Genomic DNA, 17498 nt, shown 5'->3' on the forward strand with positions numbered 1-17498 from the left:
GTCATCATTCAGGGATCCTGCTGCAAGATCCCCATGCTGAGAGCTAATTTCTCAGTATATTTTATGTGTGTAGCATAGCCATCCTGCTGAGTAGTCATTGGAATGACCTGTCTTTAATACCCAAGGCATCTAGAGCACTGCACTCGCAGGCTGGTGCCAGGCACTACAGGCACCAACTGGGAATCCATGCACTTCTACCAGCTGATCAAACTCTTGCAAAAGCAATGGTATGAGCAGTCGATACTTTCTCAAGAGATACCTCTCTCAAGGCATCTCCTTGCTCCAACTGGACAGTCACGTTGACTACTACTACTTTCTCAGGATGGCTAAAGACTAAGTCGGGTAGCAGCCTGGAGCCTCCCACAATGTACAAAGGCTCCACACTGATACTCCAGCCACAGGCAACAGCTTCTTTCACAACCAGATTACAGATTTTGTTGTGTCTGGCAAGACATGGCCTTTTAAGAGCATCACAAACTCTACAGATGTGAGATATCGTCTCCACCACTACTCTACACATTGGACACAAGGAGTCCCCTCATCCACTACGTGTCAAGGTCTCTCGAGTGGGAAATATGTAGGGGTGCATCTTTAGTAACCCCAAGAAGCACTTCTCCGTAATCCTACCTGGTCTACTTATCCAACTATTGCCAATCGCATCCCCATGAAATGCCGCCGCACACCAGCTGAGCTGCCCATTTATGGGAGTGCACCATCTATGTCATGGTCATATTCAGTAGCATTAGCAGGGAGCAACGGAAAGTTGAAGGAAGCTACTAATTGCTGATTCTGTTCGGCTAATCTTGCAGAATCAGCAATCTTTTTCATGGTGTATCCCGACGTCAGAAGGCGAAGATTATGGCAGATGACACATTTGGGGATCAGCCTCACCATCTGGTGAAGATTTAACCCACCATCATGCCGGCTGCTATATAGAAAGGAAGAAGTGGTATCCAGGAGATGAAGAATCCATCTAGTTCCCACATGAATGACCATGTCAAGTCTCTTGAGAATTCCTCTTGACGGCAGCACCTGTGTGAGACTATAAAATAGTCTCTGCAAATAGTTCTGCTGTAACAAGAGGAATTTCTGTTGGGGTTTCAGTGGAGCCCTGCAAATCTTAGCGATATCCAGGGACACCTGTTCCACTGAATCTAAAGAAAATTCCCAACTTGAGCTCAAAGTCCATGTAAGAACGGTTCTACCTTTTTCATTGCGATACCATGGAGACTCAGTGGAGAGCTATTGTTGACAAGAAAATCTTGCCCCAGCCATGAATGGAGAACCACGCACATTTACCGATGTTGATTTACCGGCTGTGCGATCAAACTCCAGGCATCTATCCACAAGAGTCTGGAGACCATCACACGACCCAGCAACTAGGAACAAATCATCAGTGTATGTGAGTTCTACCATTCTGATACCCTCAACACTGAGACCTCTGCTGTCCGACAGAACATCTAACAATGGGTCGGTCGCAATGTTAAAGAGGATTAGCGAGAGTGCGTCCCCTTGTCTAACATCTTGCCGAATCTCGATGGGCTCACTAAGTTGCCCACTGACTGAGAATCTGGTAATGCTACTTTCATAGATCCCCTCCACGAACGCTATAATGTGCTCATGGAAGCCAAGCCTGGCAGGACCCATTCCTGTAGAGAATGGTGTCAAGCAGGATGACATCCTCACCCCAACTCCCTTTTCTTTGTACTTTGCTGCTGCTGTTACTCATGTTTTTGCTAAGGTTAGCTCTCTGGGGATATCTGGACAAGGGCATCATTTATGAGGCACCCATTCAGGCAGGTATGAAGAATATTTGCCAGAATCTTGCCAGCAGCTGACAGTAGAGCAATGCTTCTATAGTTACCACACATTGTTCTGGCTCTTTTTCCTTTATAGAGTGGAAGAATAATTGCTTCCTTTCAGTCCTTAGGTATTGCAACATCCCTCCACACTGCACTAAAAAGTTCATGAAGAGACTGTATGATGTAATCACCACCAAATCGCAAGACCTCAGCACAAATTTCATCCTTTCCAGGTGCCCTACCAAGATTCAAATTACTTATTGATGTCATTACTTCATCTATTGAGGGTACGGAATTTAAGGAGCCAATGATAGGTCTTTGTTGCATAGTATCCATCACTGTTTCATGGTTTAGGAGTTCAGAGAAGCGTTCAATCAAGCGACCTGCGATTTCTGTTGATTTAGTAAATAGAGTGGAAGACTCCTTGGAAAGCAAAGGAGCTGATGTGGAGCTCTTAGGCTCATAACCATTCTTGGTAAAGATTCTTACTGTCATTTGAATCAGCAGCAGCCTGAACATCACGAGCATGATCCTCCTACCAAGTTTTCTGCATCTTTCTGAGAGATCGCTGCAGTAGTGATTTTACGTTGCACAACAGAAAGTCCTCTGTGCAGAAATACATTGTGGGCATGGCGCTTTACAGCCAATAGTTGATGAACTTCAGCATCATTTTCATCAAACCAGTCTCAGTGTCTGGCAGTGACATATCCCAGTGTTTCAGCAATATTTTGAAGAACCTGGTCTTGAAAATCTTCCCATGCTGCAGTATGCGAGTCAGAAGCTCTTTCCTCAACACAGCATCATATATCTTGTGGACATTCAGACGCCGAGGAATGCTGACTGGCCCTCTTCTCTTTTTCACTTTAATCATCATCTGGAAGTTTGCTCATACCAGACTGTGGTATGTCCAGCATTCTGATCCATGAAAGGACTTGACATTACAATTGTCATAGATGACATGTTTGCAGATGATGATATAATCCAGTAAGTGCCAAACTTTAGACCTTGGATGCATCCATGTTGTCATGTGATCACCTTTGTGTATAATATGAGTGCTTGCGATGTAAAGTCAATGTTCATCGCAAAGCTCAAGCAGCATGAGGCCTTTACTATTCATTTTCCCTACTGGAAAATGTCTTAGAGAGTTCCATGTTTGCCAGTCAGTTCCAACCCTGGCATTGAAATCCCCCAGTAGAATGACCTTATCAGAATTAGGGATTTTTCAGAAGTATGGCTCTCAACTGGGTATAAAAATACTTGTATCTTCATCACAGCTAGTCAAAGTAGGTGCATAGGCACCTATTAGAGTAACAAACCGCCCACCTTTCAAGTGAAATCGTAGAGTCATTAGACATTCATTTATAGGAACAGGAAGCCCCTCCAACTCTTTAAGGATATCAGATCGAACTGCAAAGCCAACACCAGCTTTTCTTCACTCCTGCTTCTGCCTCCATTTCCCAGAAAAGATGTATCCACCTCCAACTTCCTCAAGCTGACCATCACCTATATGAATCTCTGAAAGTGCAACAACGTCAATGTTATAAAGGTTCAGCCCGTGAGCAACAAGTGCAGTGCGTCTTTCACACCGGCAATCACTCTTGTTATCCAACAGAGTGTGCACATTTCAACATGAAATGTTCAAGTTCCATCCAGATTTTGTAAATAAAAGTCTCTTTGTTTTTCAAGTGCAGGGTGGACATCCATCAGTTGTGCTAAACTGACCAGATATAGAAAGACAGGCAATTTTTGGTACACCTTTTCTAGAACATCTTCCAGCCTCTGGATGAGCAGTGCTCTCTCCAAATGGAGCTGCTCAGACACCCATGCAGCAACTGAATCCTATTGCTGTCTTGGGCGACTTTATATGTAGCATGGACCACCTACGTGCAGGTCGCTGACTACATGCTTCACCACCTTCCCATTGCCACAGGACTTCCAAATAAAAAGAAATGTACTAAAAATAAAAATATATATATACTAAAAATACAATAAATATATATAGGGAAGAAAAATAAAACAAAAAATGCACATATCGCGCAGAGGTCAGCAATGCCTGTGCAGAGTTTTAGGTTCAATAAGGCTAACACAACACCTCACAGACCCTCTCCACTTTATTGACATTATCCAGAGACAAGCCGGAGCAAGATGTTTGGTGTCAATATGAGTTGCCATGATCTCTAGCACAAACCAAAGATCCCCAAAATGTCCAATGTCATTCCCTGCATATCTGCTTTTATATCAAAGTGACCTTCTCCTAGAGACATGCTTCAACAAAAGCTGAGGAGTGCCACAATCCCAGTGGTCTTTCAGCATGCTGGACACCATTCTGGAATTTGTGCATACCCATGCTATTACTAGATAGCCATTGAGCCTACTCAAGGTTCATCCGACCATTCAACAGGTCTTGTTTTTAATCCTGCTGGGTTTCTAGCAACCCTCCTCACAAAACTATCTGATGAACGGGAACATGAAACTCTGAGTAAAAGGTTTTGTGATATTTTTGCTGCTTTTTAATAAAGCATATTACTCTACCTCGTGTCTCTCTCACAACTGTCTAATGGTGGATGGATACGTCTTAGATACATGCAAATATAAACCTCCCTATACATATGTACAAGTACACACAATCATATAAACACGTATGCACACTCACATCATCATCATCATTTAACGTCTGCTTTCCATGCTAGCATGGGTTGGACGATTTGACTGAGGTCTGGCGAACCAGACTCCTATCTGATCTGGCAGAGTTTCTACAGCTGGATACCCTTCCAAACGCCAACCACTCCGAGAGTGTAGTGGGTGCTTTTACGTACCAGTTTGGTGGTACTGGCAATGACCACGCCCAAATGGTGCTGCACACATATATACGTATAATCTTAAACTATATACATATATACATTTATCCATCTACATATATGTCACTATTTTCGCAGACAACGGTTAAAACTGAAAAATTTTTTAAACATATACATACATACATATGGCTTTTGTTGACATGGAGAAAGCCTTCGACAGGGTCCCCCGATCCCTCATCTGGTGGTCAATGAGGAAACTAGGAATAGATGAATGGTTAGTGAGAGCTGTGCAAGCCATGTACAGGGACGCTGCTAGTAAGGTGAGGGTTGGCAACGAGTACAGTGAAGAATTCCGGGTAGAGGTAGGGGTCCACCAAGGCTCAGTCCTCAGCCCCCTCCTATTTATCATAGTCCTCCAGGCAATAACGGAGGAATTCAAGACAGGATGCCCCTGGGAGCTCCTCTATGCTGATGACCTTGCTCTAATTGCTGAGTCACTATCAGAACTGGAGAAGAAGTTTCAGGTGTGGAAGCAAGGTTTAGAATCGAAGGGCCTTAGAGTCAACCTAGCTAAAACCAAAGTCGTAATAAGTAGGAAGGTAGACAAATCACAAACGCCTTCAGGTAGATGGCCCTGCTCGATCTGTAGAAAAGGTGTAGGTAGAAACTCTATAAGATGCACCAAGTGTAAGCTATGGACACATAAGAGGTGCAGCAATGTCATAGGAAGGCTAACTAGGAAGATGGTTTTTGTATGTGGCAGATGCTCGGGAGAATTAACCTCTGAAAATCTGCAGAAAACAACTTCCGTCACTTTCCAGGGGGGAAAACTAGAAGTAGTTGATAGCTTCCGTTATCTTGGTGACCAAGTCAGTAGTGGGGGTGGGTGTGCTGAAAGTGTAATGGCTAGAGTAAGAATAGCCTGGGCAAAGTTTAGGGAGCTCTTACCTCTGTTGGTGACTAAAGGCCTCTCGCTCAGAGTAAAAGGCAGACTGTATGATGCATGTGTACGAACAGCCATGCTACATGGCAGTGAAACATGGGCCATGACTGCTGAGGACATGCGTAAGCTCGCGAGAAATGAAGCTAGTATGCTCCGTTGGATGTGTAATGTCAGTGTTCATAGTCGACAGAGTGTAAGTACCTTGAGAGAAAAGTTGGACATCAGATGTTGTGTGCAAGAGAGACGATTGCGCTGGTATGGTCATGTGGCAAGAATGGATGAAGACAGGTGTGTGAAAAAGTGCCACACCCTGGCAGTTGATGAGACATGTGGAAGAGGTAGACCCAGGAAAACCTGGGTTGAGGTGGTAAAGCACGACCTTCGAACTCTGGGTCTCACCAAGGAAATGACCAGAGACCGAGACCTATGGAAGTATGCTGTGCGTCAGAAGACCCGGCAAGACCAGTGAGAACAATCAAAATCAAATCATATATCAGAAAGCAGGGGTTAAGTGACCCATCCGTTCGTGTCCGCTGCCAGCCTCGTCTGGCACCCGTGTCGGTGTTACGTAAAAGCACCATTCGCTCGTGGCCGTTTGCCAGCTCTGTCTGGCCCCCGTGTCGGTGGCACGTAAAAGCACCATCCGTTCATGTTTGTTGCCAGCCTCGCCTGGCCCCGTGCCAGTGACACGTAAAAGCACCGTCCGTTCGTGGCCGTTTGCCAGCTCTGTCTGGCCCCGTGTCGGTGGCACGTAAAAGCACCATCTGTTCATGTTCGTTGCCAGCCTCGGCTGGCCCCCGTGCCGGTGACACGTAAAAGCACTGTCCGTTTGTGGCCGTTTGCCAGCTCTGTCTGGCCCCGTGTCGGTGGCACGTAAAAGCACCATCCGTTCGTGTCCGTTGCCAGCATCGCCTGGCCCCGTGCCGGTGACACGTAAAAGCACCATCCGTTCGGTTTGCCAGCTCTGTCTGGTTCCTGTGCAGGTGGCACGTAAAAAACACCCACTACACTCGCGGAGTGGTTGGCGTTAGGAAGGGCATCCAGCCGTAGAAACACTGCCAGATCTGACTGGGCCTGACGAAGCCTTCCAGCTTCACAGACCACAGTTGACCCGTCCAACCCATGCTAGCATGGAAAGCGGACGCTAAATGATGATGATATATATAATACTCATACATGCATGTATGTACCCACTCATACACATACACATGTTAAAATACACATACATCTTGTAACTGGCTGTATGTGATATGCCATATCAATTCGATACTAAATGTAGCGTATAGATGTAACACTTCAAGGTTCATAGTAACCAGCGAACATCGAAGAATTAACACCAAGAAGGAAGAAATATTAATTACATATATTCATTCGTTTACCCAACAGGTTGTTAAAGAGACAGTAACAGTTCTAGTGATAGTGACGACAAAGATGACTTGCTGGTTAGTAGCCGATATGGTTGTCTGTCAGTAGAGAGTGAAAGAGTAAGGTAGTCATGCTGCTGACTAGAAAGGAAGAAAGGCAGCAGCATCTTTCTTACGGCTGAAAGCCTCTCTTAGCATGCTGAGCAAAGGGTGAAGGGAAGTGCTGCTCTTGGTTAAGGCTGATGCAAAACATAATTTCTGTAATTCATTGTGGTAGTACACATTTTTCTTTGAGAATGTTTTCTGACACACAGTTTCTGTTTTATTGTTACTTATATTTCACTGCTTCATCCTTTAATGGGAGAAAAATACTGAAGAAATATATATATATAAGGACTTGCTTATACCCAAGAAATGGACAATGCACAGGTAAAAATTATTTCTATAATGCCATTCTCTATTAGTAAATTTTGTTTCTCATAACAATTTAAAGAAATGTTAGACAATTTATTTTAATAACATAAACTGTCTGCATAAAGAATCAAATATAAAAATAATTAAAAACTGGAAAGTTTTGTAATTAGGGGCAGGGTAAGGTTGAATATTTAAAATAATTTGCAGCGTGTAAGATATTTGTAAGCAACTCCTGAACAACAAAAACTGTTACTTTGACTGCAACATATAAATTTCATTTGTGTCTAAATATTTTTGTTCTCTGAAACCACAGCAAAACCCTGACAAAAATTCATGTTACACCTGTTTTGTCAGTGAACAAGTCTCGGTTTCAAAGCGACAAAAATATTGAGATTGAAATGAGATTTAAATGTTGCAGTGAAACCAAATTTTTTTTGTGTGCGTGTGTGTGTGTGCATATGTTCATGAATAGCTTACAAACATCCACACTGCAATTGTTTTTGTTAATACCATTATATAGAAGACAGAATCGAAAACATTTTGTGTGCTAATTTTTGTTTTCATTGTTTATAGCATAGATAATTTTTTCCGTCTGAAATGCCATGTTCGGCCTCCAGGACGCATTGCTCAGCCCGAGGCAATAGTTGAAACCACTTACTCGCGAACGGTGGGGTAGTAGAGGACCAGGAGAATTCACATGATTCGATTTTTTTCCCTAAAGAAAATGGATATTCTTCCCAACCACATGGTTCCAGGTACAGTCCCATTGCATGGCACCTTGGGCAAACACTAGAGTTAAAAGGTCTTGTTGTAGACCTATTGCACAATTTTTTTTTTTGGTTTGGGTCTAACATTGGAGTTTAAAAGTCAAGGTCTGAGAATGTTAATTTTCCAAGTCCTCTTCCTCACTACCACCCCGTTCGTGAGCGCGCATTTTTTTTCATATTCGTTTACTACATGTTGTTGTATACTTATTACACCATTTTTTTTTGGCTGTGGTGAGACAACTTGGAACATTCACAATGTGAACTTTCCGAGTCCTCTCCCCCACCCATTCGCAAGCACGCATTTTTTTTCATATTTGTTTACAGTAAGTTGTTTTACACCTATTACACTAATTTTTAATTAATTTTTTGCTTGGGTCAAACACTAGAGTTTAAAGGTCATTGTCTGACGATGTGAACTTTCCGAGTCCTCTCCCCACCCCATTTGCGAATGCACATTCTTTTTTCATATTTGTTTACTACATGTTATTGTACACCTATTACATTAATTTTTAATTATTTTTTTGCTTGGGTCAAACACTAGAGTTTAAAGGTCATGGTCTGACAATGTGAATTTTCTGAGTCCTCTACCCCACCCCCTGTTGGCGAGTGCACATTTTTTTTCATATTCGTTCACAGCAAGTTGTTTTACACCTATTACACTATTTTTCTTTGTCTTTTGGCTGTGGTGAGACAACTCGGAACATTCACAATGTGAACTTTCTGAGTCCTCTCCCCCACCCCGCCATTCGCAAGCGCACATTTATTCATATTCGTATACTACATATTGTTGTACACCTATTACACTAATTTTTAATTTCTTTTTTGCTTGGGCCAAACACTTTGGTTTGACCGAATAATGTCCCTAATGCAGAAACACTCATACACTCACAGACACATAAACACACATATACAAAATGTGACGTTGTCGTCAAATGTGGAAACACACACATCGACAGACATGTACACATGCATACACTCACACACATACACACTCATATACAAAATGTGATGCTGTTGTCGTCATGGTATAAAATGTCCTGTACTAACTATATTTGAGTATAGAAAGATTATCTCTATAAAATGTTATATTGTTTTTAATCAAAATATTAAAAAAAAATAGCAATATGACCCATCATTGCCGATTCATAGAGCTAGTGCATGTATATATGTGTATATATATATGTGTACATATTACATGTACATCTATATATATACATCTGCACATAAAATACAAAATATCCGGGATGTCCTACGTCCCAGATATAAAGGTAAAAATAAAATATTTCCACTTTGCAAGGTTTGAGTTGAGTACTCCCTTGCACGCTCCGTTGACTCGAACCTTGCTTCTATTGTGGTGAATTTACCGCCTTTGGTTAGATATCTTTCATAGTCGCACCAAGACACTTTTCAATGGTGCTTTCCTCCAGATGTTCAAATCTTTTTTTTCTTTACATTGTAAACTTTATAGACAATAGTCTTTTCTTTAATTTAATTTTTTATTTCGTTTGGTAGTGTTATCCTAGATTCACCGTCTTTGTCGGTGACCAATCCAAAATAGGTTTGTATTTCTTCCCTTTTAATTTTAATGAGTTCGCGCCCGCCGACGGCTGCAGCGAAATTCATTTTTGGACTTTCTTCTATCGAAGGCATTCTAACAAAAATGCTTCCGTATAAACGGTGAAAATATTGTCAATTTCCCCAAACAGGGACACAATTCAATTTTCAAACAATAGCCAAAGCTCCTTCTCCCAAAGGGGGAGGGTTACGGTTTACAATTATTTAACAAATGCAACACAACAACGCTTCCCTTACGAGGAACCAACAAACGTGATAACAATAGTTAAACAGTAATAATAACAACAAACCATACGGTGAATCAAAAAGCAGTACGCAGTTGAAGCTATAGTCCTTTATGTATAAGAAATAAACCAACAGCAGTACTCAGTAGAAGTGGCTGTTTGAGAAAACAGACATTACATACAACCAAACTTCATATAGATACTTAATGCTAGCTAATTAGCAGATAATCTAATGTAAATGCTGTGGTAAACGGTATGTGCACAGCTCCATCTGGACTATTCCATTCCTGCATGCTAATTTTATTTTTCATTTATTCCCATTCATGCGAAACCACTTATTCAAGTTCAAGTCATTGATGCAATTTTATACCAATTGCTATTTTTACTATTGTTATGTTACGATTACATTATACTTTAGTTTGATTTTAATTATTACTTACTACATATAATTCAATTGTTATTATTATCTCAAATTGTTATTGTTAAAGTGAAAGTATCTGACATAAAATAGAGAAATGTTTTTGTTTCACTTTTAACACGTAATACTGAAATAGTGGAGAAGATACGATATCGCTCTGGGCTCGCCCTAGGCAAGAAGTTGAACATTTTTTTGCCCATGAAACTACATGGACCCTAAGTAAGGCATGTGTAAAATTTGAATGAAATTGGTTGTGTAGTTCTCAAGTTTTAGGGAAACACACAGACAGACAGACATTCTCAGTTTTATATATGTAGAGATTATGGTGACACTGGTGGGGTGTGATACTATTACCTTGTAAAATTTTATTTGATGGAGCCGTTCGATATATGTATATATGTGTATGTGTATATATATATATATATATATTAATAAATGAAATAAAACATATGCATATATATAAACATATATGTACGTACCTACCTCTACATGTACATACACACGTTTATATGAGTACAGGACACCAAAGGGACGTCGAACACAAAGAGAAATGAAAATATAGACACAAACCAAAGGAACTGGACATTTTTTTAAAAACAACAAAAAATGGAGTACAGGACAATTAACACAAAGAAAAAAAACCCTTCTTCAGTCACTATGGTTTCATCTACTCTACGTTTCGAAGGATAAAAACAAGATGTATCTTCGACAAGAAAATTTCCTTCCTGCGAAAAGCAAATCAATTAAAATTCTGAGATCTTTTCGCAGAGGGGTAAAAAAATGGTAAAAAAACAGGACAGTAACGACAGTACAAAAATATAAACAGTAAAAGACAGGGAAAAACAAGATAAGAAGGGCTGTTGACGCTGAACGAAAAAAGTATTGCAAACGCAGAATTTTTTGTGAACGACAGGGGAGCAGGAAGAAGGTCGTCCAGTTACCTTGAAAGGCCAGGCCAGAAAGACAGTCAGAGCGGAAGTATCGTCGCGGGTGGACGATGGGAAGGGGGGAGGAGGAGCAAGAGGAAGGGAGAGAAGAAGGGGAATGGCTGCGAGGAAACCATGAAGAATGGTAAGGGGGAGAGAGAGGAAGAGACAAGTTAAGTAGAGGAAAAAGAAAATCAAAGAATAGGGATGGGACAGAAAGGTGAAGAGTGCGCATCAGAGTTAATATCAAGACCAAAACTTGATATACAGAACAATCTTACTTAAGGGGGTGCGTGCGTGTTGTCATATAATATATTAACCCTTTTGTTACTATATTTCTGACCAAAATACACCCCTTATGTGTTTCAATTAATTTCTAACGTAATCATAAATTTAGTCTGGTTTCATTAAACAACTATAACTTTTTTATTTATCAATATATTAATCTGATTTTTGGAAGATAATTTAATGAAATATTCTCAACCAATTCTATACTATAATTTTTGTCACAAAGTGACTCTAATTGCAGGTAGATACAAGTAAATTCAACAAAATATAAAATTAAAATTTTGTTCAAACATCGCTATAGAAAATGGGTTATTAGCTAATATTCAATTGGGTATACAACAAAATTTTATGATAGAATTTGTTATTCTGGGTAACTTTCTGATACCCATAATAATATTTACGGCAAAATAGTCTTAATTTCATTTAAGGTTATGGGAAACCACAAACTATCGTTTCTTTCGCTTTGTTTATGTTTAGTGTAACGGTTCGTTTCCGCCGTAATGATTTCAAATAGGCTCATTCGAAAAAGTAAAAAGAAATAGTTTAAGGCTTTACTCTTCTGGGAAAGTCTGTGGCTTGGTCCAGTTTCTTCAGAAAAATCACCGAAAGAAACAGTTTTTAAATTTTCACTCCATTCAGGTGCCAATTCGTTTTCTTTATCGCTGTCGGAGCTCTCGAATTCACTGTTTTCACTTTCGGAAAATGAAACATCAGATTCATTATCAAATACCATGTGCTTTTTTTTTTTCAGTCATAGAGTTAGATTTATGAAGGTCTTCAGTAGAAAATCCTTCGAATTCTGACTCGCTGCTTGATATAATGAAATTCGTATCCATTTTTTGTCAGAATTACAAATTTTGAAAACACAATAGGAACAAATTTCGGAAAAAAATCTCTCAAAATTCACGTAATTAAAATTACACTTCGATTATTGTACAAAACTGTAGTTGAACTGTTTATGAAGTATAATACATGTTTTCACGAATGTACTAAAGAGATTTGCTCTGATATTCTCATTTAAATATGAATAGGTAAATTCGGGCGGCTTTGGGCGGTTTGGTCACATTAACCAAAATTTTTTTCGGGCGGCTTTGGGCGGTTTGGTAATGAAAGGGTTAATAAATGAAATAAAACATATGCATATATATAAACATATATGTACGTACCTACCTCTACATGTACATATACACGCATATATGAGTACAGGACACCAAAGGGACGTCGAACACAAAGAGAAACGAAAACATAGACACAAACCAAAGGAACTGGACATTATATATATATATATATATATTAACCAAATAGAAGCACATGTACAAACTGCTGATTTAACGGTAAATGCCACAATTATTATTATAGATAAATTTCTTAATATATATATATATATATAAGCACATGTATTAAATGTTAATTTAAGGGTTAATATGTAACTGTAAATGCGTTGCAACCTTGCAACAGCTGCGATAATTATCAAATTATAATTGAACAGTAAATGTTTATTTTTTCTATACCTTGGACTTAGAATTAAAAGTGAAAGAATATTCCCTTTTGACATGTAATATCAAACCAATCTAAAATATTGCTCTTGGCCCACATTAGGCAAGAAGTTGAACATTTTTTTGGCCCATGACATTCCATGGACCTTAAGTAATGAATGTGTAAAATTTGAATGAAATTGGTTGGATAGTTCTTGAGTCTTAGGGATTCACACATACAGACACATTCTCAGTTTTATACATATATATATATATCTATATATATATAAAACTCAACTTGTGTGTCTGTGTGTGTATCTGTGTGTTTAACTTCCCGGCACATCTCCTAGCCAACAAATCGTAGAAGGACCAAAAATGGGTCACTTAAAGTTTAGGCGAATGAAAATTGAACTGCGCTATTTCTGTTCCGAAATTCATCTCACAAGTGCAAAAATCGATAATGTGTTTGTTTAGGCCTTATCCCATGCATTGAATAGTGAACTTTACTCAGTCAGCTGTTTGACGAGAACTGTGTTCACCACGTGTGCAAGCATGCGTAAATTGCATGAAAAATAAAAAATCAAGATATAAAAACGAATCGCCGTAAACATTGTAGAAATGTGGCAAAGTAATGAATTTTCGGGATGTAGCGTGGAGGGTTTTTTCGTATTAATCATTTGGACTTTGTGAACACATACCAATTGTTTTCATAATATTTTTAACAGTTTGAATTAAATGTGACCATTTTGCATTGAGTCTGCAGTTTGAATCACTTTAACCAAATTTTAGCAGGCCGGATTTTTGATCATCACGATACATTGCCAGAAACTCTCCCCTGAAATCTCCATCGAGAAATCTATATATATAAAACTCAACTTGTGTGTCTGTGTGTGTATCTGTGTGTTTAACTTTTGGATCTACCAACTTTCATTATTAAGGATGGAAAGTAGTGTGTAGCAAATCTATATATATAAAGCTGAAGTTGTCTGTGTGTGGCAGGTTTGGTAGTCTTCAACTAACACTATCTCCTTCGAGACCCTGCAGCGCAAGTTGACCAAAATTGAGAGTATGATAGAAGAAGGCTTGCTCTTCATTCTGTAGAAGATAAAATTCAAATCAGACCATGTTAACACCAAAAATTATTTACATCAAAAAGGTGCTTTTTTTCTATGAAAATCCCTATTTTTTACGATGTTTGACTGCTGTGTCACCATTTTTCGGTATATTTCAACTGGAAAAATGTTCACTTGAAGAGAATAACAAGTTGCATAATGTAGAATTTTTACTTTTCAAAAATTCTAATTCTAAAGGGTTGAAACAAACCCAAGCAACACCGGGTGATACTGCTAGTATATATATATATATATATATATATATATATATATATATATATATATAGAGAGAGAGAGAGAGAGAGAGAGAGAGACACACACACACAAGCATGTATATAACTATATATATCAGTTGAATAAAGTTAAAACACAATCTGGATTCCATGGTTTTTATTATGGTATTTTAACATTAAAAAATATTTTGTAATCCCCATAAAGTTAAATTAGCACTTTCATACATAGTGTGATCAGCAGATTTTAAAAGTGTTTATCTAATATTAAAGTTCTTGACAACTTTAGTACTTCTTAGAATGCTCCAACAAGCTGAATTTTTAGAATACCTTTTTGACCAATCATTTTTAATATCATCAAAACAAATGTGCCAATCATAAAACATATTGAAAAATTAAAATATATAACTAATCAAACACTTATCTTAAGCAAAGGCAACTACATAACCTAAAGAAACTATTAACAAAGGCAAAATTCAACATGAACAAATAGGATAAAACATTCACAGTATCCAAGTGTAATGATAACAGATGTGGAATGTGTTAATACATGCATACAGGTAGATGCATTAGAACAAAAAATGGACAGATTTTCGCAAATGCAGATATGAACTGCAAAAGCAGAAATTTGATCTACTACATTAAATGCCCGAATTGCGAGGAATTATATATAGGCGAGACAGGGAATGCATTATCAGAACGCTCACAAGTCTGCAGACAACAAATCCGGAACACCAATGTTCACCAAATTCCATTGAGCGAACATATAGAGACCTGTGGTCAGAAAATGCTTCTAAGTTTTCCTTTCCACAAACTACGACACAAATGAGGCTGGAGAAAGATAAAAGAAAAACAGTTTATTAAAATGTTCAAACCTGTTCTGCACAGAAATAACAGCAAAAATATAACAACCAGTTAATGATGTGGATTAAAAAATATCTCTAGCATATAAATATAAACAAGTTACAGAATATTGGTACACCTGGCAAACTGTGATGTTTAAGATCCATGCAGATTGGTCAAAAAGGTATTCTAAAAATCAGCTTGCTGGAGTGTTCTAAGAGGTACTAAAATTGTCAAGAACTCAACTGTCAGTTAAACACACTTGAAATCTGATGATAATACTATGTATGAAAGCGCTAATTTAACTTTATGAGCATTACAAAATATTTTTTTAATGTTAAAATACCATAATAAAAAACATGAAAATCAGACCATGTTTTAACTTAATCAACTGATATATTATTCTATACACATTCACACAAATTCGAAACAAAATAACTATATATATACACACACTCATATATATACATGTATATACATACATACATATCCATTATTTATTATAATAATATATATATATGTATACTAGCTTTTACTTATATTTTCATTTTAATTTTAATTATTTCATCTTATTTTATTTTATTATATTTTAATTTTAAGTAATTACAATTATTAACTTATAATTAATTTAATTTTTGTTATTTACTTATATACTATTTATTGGTAAGCCCTCCACTGATATTATTTAATGCCAAATCCTGTTAATTATTATATATGTATTTATGTGTCCACTGATGCTTAAAAATATATATATATATATATAAGTACTACGAATGTTTACACGCACATCATATGTGAAAATATATGGTGTGTATGTGTATGTCTGTTGTTACACATGAGTATACATATGGACATGTAGATGTGAGTGTAATTCTATTAGTTCGTTGGTAAGGGTTTAAATAGAAAAATATTAGTATTGTAATAACATTGGATTTATTACGTAGGGATGCTATCTGTTTATGCTATAAGGAGTTATTTTGATTATATATCTTAGAATATTAGCGTATTTTAACTTCTTACAATTAATCTCTTATAATTTAATTATTATAAACCGATGTTAACTTAGTATATATATATTTTTATGTCTTTTGATAGTCAAACAGAAATGGGTATTCTATACTTTACAATTTAGCGAATGTTTGAATATAGCATAGCGGTTAAGTTAGCGGACTTTTTAGTTATAAAATACTATGTTTACGAAAAATACGGTGTCATATGTATTATGTACCTTATGAAAAATTACATTCTCTATCTGGATATAATTATATGTATGTTTGCATTTACTGTTTTATGGAAATATGTGAGTGGATCTACTTAGTTAATACCACGGCCTTGGTGTCGTTTTGGGGGGGCTTGATGTCTGCATGCATGTATGTGCAATCGGTTGGGTTCCTCTGTTTTGCATGTGTATAGTTGCGATTCTACCTCTTATATTATTTATTTATTTATGATTTGGCTGTGTATGTGGCTATGTATGTGTGTATGTGTGTGTGTGTATACATATAACTATGTATGTATGTGCGTGTGCGTATGTATGTTTCTTGGCTAACTAACCGTAAAATTTCCATTGTGATTCAAATTTAAAACTGTAAGCCAATCGAATCTATCTATGAAAATCAATATCAAGCGGACAGACGAATTCGACTTATTGAGTATATATGTGGATGTCCGCTTGCTTTACATGGTACAATCATGGTTGTTGTTATTATTATTATTATTATTAATATTAATTTTATTGACTTTTTGTGTGGTTATACATTTTAGTGAACTGGACTGTTAAATATATATGCCTGCTTTAAATTTAAATGTGAGTGTACATTTATTTCCTTGATGTTGGTTTTAGAACTATGAGTTCAATATGGAACGTTATTGTGTTTGTTAATGTATATTGATATATATTTTTTATATTGTATTAATGTGTATATATATATGTGTAGAATTATGAGTGTCTATGCACACATTTTTATATTTTTATATTTATTTCTTTTTTTTTTCTTTTACTTGTTTCAGTCATTTGACTGCGGCCATGCTGGAGCACCGCCTTTAGTCGAGCAAATCGACCTTGGGACTTATTCTTTGTAAGCCCAGTACTTATTCTATCGGTCTCTTTTGCTGAACCGCTAAGTGACGGGGACGTAAACACACCAGCATCGGTTGTCAAGCAATGCTAGGGGGACAAACACAGAAACACAAACACACACATATATATATATATATACATATATACGACAGGCTTCTTTCAGTTTCCGTCTACCAAATCCACTCACAAGGCATTGGTTGGCCCGGGGCTATAGCAGAAGACACTTGCCCAAGATGCCA

At 37.7% G+C, this 17498-nt stretch overlaps 1 long non-coding RNA gene across 1 annotated transcript; it reads right to left on the minus strand.

Annotated features, from left to right (window-relative positions):
• Positions 1 to 2928: 2928 nt before the first annotated feature.
• On the minus strand, positions 2929 to 15094 carry LOC118763245. The gene is made up of 3 exons (XR_004998995.1): positions 14913 to 15094; positions 9485 to 9491; positions 2929 to 2938 (listed from the first exon to the last, which is right to left on the minus strand). It is a non-coding gene; the product is annotated as an uncharacterized LOC118763245 (long non-coding RNA).
• Positions 15095 to 17498: the final 2404 nt, after the last annotated feature.

This window comes from Octopus sinensis, linkage group LG4 (assembly GCF_006345805.1).
Source record: "Octopus sinensis linkage group LG4, ASM634580v1, whole genome shotgun sequence".
Lineage (NCBI taxonomy): Eukaryota > Metazoa > Mollusca > Cephalopoda > Octopoda > Octopodidae > Octopus > Octopus sinensis.